General features: G+C 42.5%; 1 long non-coding RNA gene across 1 annotated transcript; it reads left to right on the top strand.

The window, feature by feature from the left end:
* The first annotated feature begins 3,572 nt into the window (after window positions 1–3,572).
* Window positions 3,573–4,252, top strand: LOC146424249 (uncharacterized). Its single transcript, XR_014846901.1, has 2 exons — window positions 3,573–3,723; window positions 3,851–4,252. It is a non-coding gene; the product is annotated as an uncharacterized LOC146424249 (long non-coding RNA).
* The last annotated feature ends 746 nt before the right edge of the window (window positions 4,253–4,998 follow it).

Here is a 4,998-nt window from a genome sequence, read left to right as displayed (position 1 = left end):
CCTGCCTTCCCACTCCCTCCTTTCTTTTTGGCAGCTGGACAGCAAGGGAACTCCTTCATTAGCTCACCAATGGCCTGGAGGTAAACTCCCTGCTGCACAGGAACCAGCACCAGCTCATTACCTACCGCACACAGAGCCTCTCACACGTGAGATTGCCTCTGTGATAGGCACGTGTGCAAGGTAGTTAACACCAGAAAATCACTGCTAATCTCCTGGCTAGCTCTTGGTTTGCCTGCTGACATTTTCTTTGGGAGTGTTCTTCTTTTTCCATCTTCTTTTTTTTTCAAAGTATCCGCTTTCCACCTGTGTTAGTACAACACACTGCTGTTTGTCTTAGAAAGTCTCTGTGTGCTGCACCTAATTTAGATGCAACTCTTACAGAAATTAAAAATTTCTTGGTTTTTTTCCCTAATGATTTTTTGCACCCACCAAGCAGCAGCTTGAAGGTGTACTTTTGAAAGTACAGCTTTGCCAAGCTCACAGGAAGGGTTTTTCAGGGGTTTGCTTGCTGTTTTCTCTCTCTCTCCAGGTGTTCTGTACTGCCTGTTCTCAGAAATTACATATGGATCTAGATGGATCCTGGCTCTGACTCACTTCTTGTCTTCCTTTGTCTTCTGTCTATTGCAGATGGACAGGTCAGAGTATTTGCCAAAGTGTCTTGGAATAAGGAGTAATTCCTCATCCTCGCTGAAAAATACTCACTGGATTAGCTGAGTATTTACCAGGGGAAAACCACCAGGACTAGCAGGTGCCAAAATACAGTGCCAAAATACCCAGGGACTCTTAATCCTACACAATTACGTGGTTCATGGGCAGAGGAGGCAGAATACCATTAGCTGAGATGCACAGTACTGGTAGTTCCATGTCTGCAAATCAAGGCTCAGACAGAAACAGGGCTGAGCACGACTTGCCCTTTGTACTCATGGCTAGGACTGGTTTAACTAAAAGGCTTTCTGAAATCCACACTGTGTGAAATGACTTGTCCTTTCATTTTTAGTGGCTGGACAGGAAAGGATAGTGCTGGACTGTAGTGCTTCCCTGCTCAGTGCTATAAAAAGAAGCCTCACTCACCTATTCGAGAATTTATTCTTGTGCAAAACTTTATCCTCTATCCCAAACTGTGGTGTTTGAGCTTTCTTAGTGCAACGTGCTTGTGGGGAATTCCACATCATTTGAGACATTTAACACAGTGAGTACTGCCAGCAACTTTTTTAGAAACATAATTATTTCTTACACGGAGCAGAGGAGAACAGATACTGAAATTCCCCACGAGTTTCTTATTCCTCTCCTGACACTGTGTTATGGTGGTGAGTGGCTCCTTAGGGATTGGTGTTGGGACTGGTGCTTTGTGGTGCTTTTTTAACATCTCTGTGGGGAAAACGGACAGTGGGATCAAGGCTGGTGATGACCCTGAGCTGTGTGGTCAGCACACAGCAGGGCAGGAATCCTTGACAGACCCTGCAAACCTCAGGAAATTCAGCAAGGCCAAGTGCAAGGCCAAGTGCAATCCCTGAACAAATGTTATCCTGACTGATTAATTCAGGCTTGCGTGGCCTCTGGGGTTGTGGTAAAAGCTCTTCTTCCACCTGTGCCTGGGGCACAAACGTGTGAAATCCAGCCCAGTGAATAGGATGAGGGCAGTCATGTTTTGGGTCATACCTTGGAGTCAAAGCCAAAGCAGTTGATTTGTCCTCAAGTCACCTCGCTGCTGCTGGTTTATTGCTGAAGGCTCACAGCTGAAGTCAAATGCTGAATGGTTGCCAAGGACAGCATGTCATTTTGAATATATGAAATTATGGAAGAACTGCACTGCAAGCCTGTTCCTGCAGCTCTTCCTTACACAGAACTTGGGAAGTCTCACAGCAGTGAAAACCTTTACCTCTGAGCTTGGTGGGTAGCATTCACAGCCTGCTGAGTCAGTCTGAATGACTAGAAATGCTGTCAATTTTCTTTGAAGATGAGTTAAAACAGAGCCTTCCAGTGCAAAATGCTTTGTAAAACTTGTTTTTCTCTTCTGTTGTGAATAAAATGATTTGCTACTGCAGGGCTGTTCTTGAGCATGGCACAGCTATAGCGTTTCATAGAGAATGGCCTGTCTTTGAGGCAAGAGGGACTATTGTTTCTGAAACTTCCCTCCCCTTAGAAACAAAACAAATTTCATTAGCTAGAATGTTTTGACATCTTATATGGAATGCTGTATTTCAAAGTCTTGTCCCTGGAATCTGAATTTATGAATCACCTTTTGGATTTCCAAAATTTTAGGTGGTTTGTAAATTTGCTGAGCAGCTCATACCATAAATGGAATGTAGGTTACTCTGTATACTAAAGTTGTATTATCAAGAGAAGGAAGTGTAAGTGGTTTTAAAACATGGTAATCAATAATACATTAATTTCTGGAGTTCTGCAAGAACGTAAGTGATTGATTAATCTTGTAATAAAGACTCACTAGTGATTTATTGTCTCACCATAAAACAGGAACATGACAGAGTTTGGTGCCACTTTATCTTGGTACTAGAGGAAAACAAGGAAACAAATGTTAAGATATTTGTGGTGTCACGTGTGTCACCCCAGGATGGGGCAAAATGTGAGGACTGTACCTTTCTAGGTCAGTTTCAAACATGCTAGAGCCTGAGAGGAAAGATAACTTCATTGAGTTGATGAAGGAGGGGTCTTTTTCTTCTTTTTCTTTTTCTTTTTCTTTTTCTTTTTCTTTTTCTTTTTCTTTTTCTTTTTCTTTTTTTTTCTTTTTCTTTTTCTTTTCTTTTCTTTCTTTCTTTTCTTTTTCTTTCTTTTCTTTTTCTTTTCTTTTTTCTTTTCTTTTCTTTCTTTCTTTTTCTTTTCTTTTTCTTTTCTTTTTCTTTTTCTTTTTCTTTTTCTTTTTCTTTTTCTTTTTCTTTTTCTTTTTCTTTTCTTTCTTCTTCTTCTTCTTCTTCTTCTTCTTCTTCTTCTTCTTCCTTTATCTTTCTTTTTCTTCTTTCTTTTTCTTTGTCTTCAATCTGTGTATTTCCTTCCTTTGGCCAAACCAGTTAGATAAAAGAAGATAAAAGAGATGTAAATGTGCTTACCAGAGGGGGAGTTGTGTGAGTCGAAGCAAGTTAAGTGAGCTAAAATTGAGCAGCTCTTCGAGTGCCTCACTTCTTATGTAAACAATATTGATGGCTTTTGATTCAGCTTGTTTTACATGCTTTTAATCTCTGAGAAACTGCAGATTGATCTGCAGTTCCACACAGCAGCCTAGAGACCACTGATTCACCATCAAAATAACGTTGCCTTTTGTGTTGTTAAAAACAGGGAAAAAAGACTGAAAGTACAAACATTTTTCCCCATCCTCTCCCAGTTTTATTCATTTCCCTATGGCTGAAATAAGTGACCAGGTGAAAAACACAACATTCTTTCCCTTGGCACACCATATCTGACACTCGTGCACCACACTGCTTGTCCTTCGGAGAGAAAACTTGGCGATGCTGTTCCTATATTACAAAGGCTCTGACCTCGCCTACCATATAAAACAGAGCAATAAAAGCTGGGAACAAAATGTCTGAATAAATAACAGGCAGTGCTGTCCCCTGAGAAACAAAGGTCGGGCTGCAGCTGTCTGGGAAAGCTACTGTTTGTGGAGTCCTACTCCTTCATCTGGAGGGAAAGACTTCCCGGGGTCTTCCAGAAAAGCAGGCAGATGGAGAGGTTGCTGAAAACCCTGTATCCCTCTTTTCTGTGGAAACAGTGAGTTTACAAAGAGGATGGGACTGCTCCACACGTTGCCAGCTCCTGGATGGGCTATGGGAGCAGCCAGGTGTGGTGCAGCCTCCCCAGAGGCTCCTTCTGTTATGTTTTTTCTCTAATGTGCAAGGCTCACAGTTGATAGACTGGCCTCAGAACACTGATGATGATAGAGGTGATGAGACAACAGCCAGAAAAATTCCATTATTTCTTGGAGACAATGGAGATGGGAGCTCAGGCATGGCTTGGAGCACAGCACCTGTGAGAGCCAGGCATGAGTGGACATGGGTGACCCAATTTATCCTGCTCCAGCGCAAGCAGAGCTCATCTTTTGTCACCCAGGAAGGTCTCATTGCCACAGGTGGAAGTGTGGACATCTTGCTGGAACTCACCCTGGTGTTTCTGCATGTCAGAGTGCTGGTGTGGCCTCTGCTCCTGGCTCTGCTCCTGCTGAGTCTGCCTGCCATAAATGGGATCTCCTCGTTAATTTCCACAGGGGAAAAATAAAATCCTGGCATTTTCAGTCTGAAAAGCAAGATGGTATACTCACCTTTGGAAAGCTTAGGTCACATGCCCAAAAAATGGAATGGCTCTTTACAGTAAGCAGAAACATTCAGTGATGTAGTTCAAAAGGCGTTGTTGAAATTAGTCAATTGGAGTTGCAATAAAACTCCAGCAAGAAGCCAAAAGTTAAAGAAAGCAAATTCAGCTCTGCCCCACCTTTCATCTGGGGCAAACTGGTGCATATTGGAAGGGGGTGGCAGAAGAACAATTCTCTCCTGTTCTGTACTGGTGCAGGTCAGAAGGCAAAACAAAACACAAGCAGAATCCTGCTTGTAAGTCATTTTATAACAATGAGCACACAGCTGCCCAGGAGTGAGAAATGAAACTGGTTATTCCTGGGCAGCTGTGCCGTGCCTCTAACCAGAAAGGGCTCATTGCAAAGACAGGCAACACTCAAACAATGCTGGGCTGATTTGGTATTGGGATACTTTGCAGTGAAAGCACAGGTCTGGTTGTGTTGCTTATTCTAACTGTTGGGCTATAGCTGCACAGGTCCAAAGATGTAAATTAGGAAAGGCTGTAGTGAGAGATAATCCGTTTTATCAGACTAAATTAGGTGAAAAAATGTGTTGCACAAGCAGAAGGAAAAGTCAACAGAGAGAGTATGTGGAAGGGGAGAAATAATCAGGCATTAAGCTCCTGTGGTCCCTTCAAACCTTGACCATTCCGTGATTTTGTGATTCCTCTAAGACAAAGAGATGCAATTATGGAAAA

Source organism: Lichenostomus cassidix, chromosome Z (genome assembly GCF_008360975.1).
Source record: "Lichenostomus cassidix isolate B80296 chromosome Z, HeHo_3.0, whole genome shotgun sequence".
Taxonomy (NCBI): Eukaryota; Metazoa; Chordata; class Aves; order Passeriformes; family Meliphagidae; genus Lichenostomus; species Lichenostomus cassidix.
This window is presented reverse-complemented; position numbering and strand designations above follow the sequence as displayed.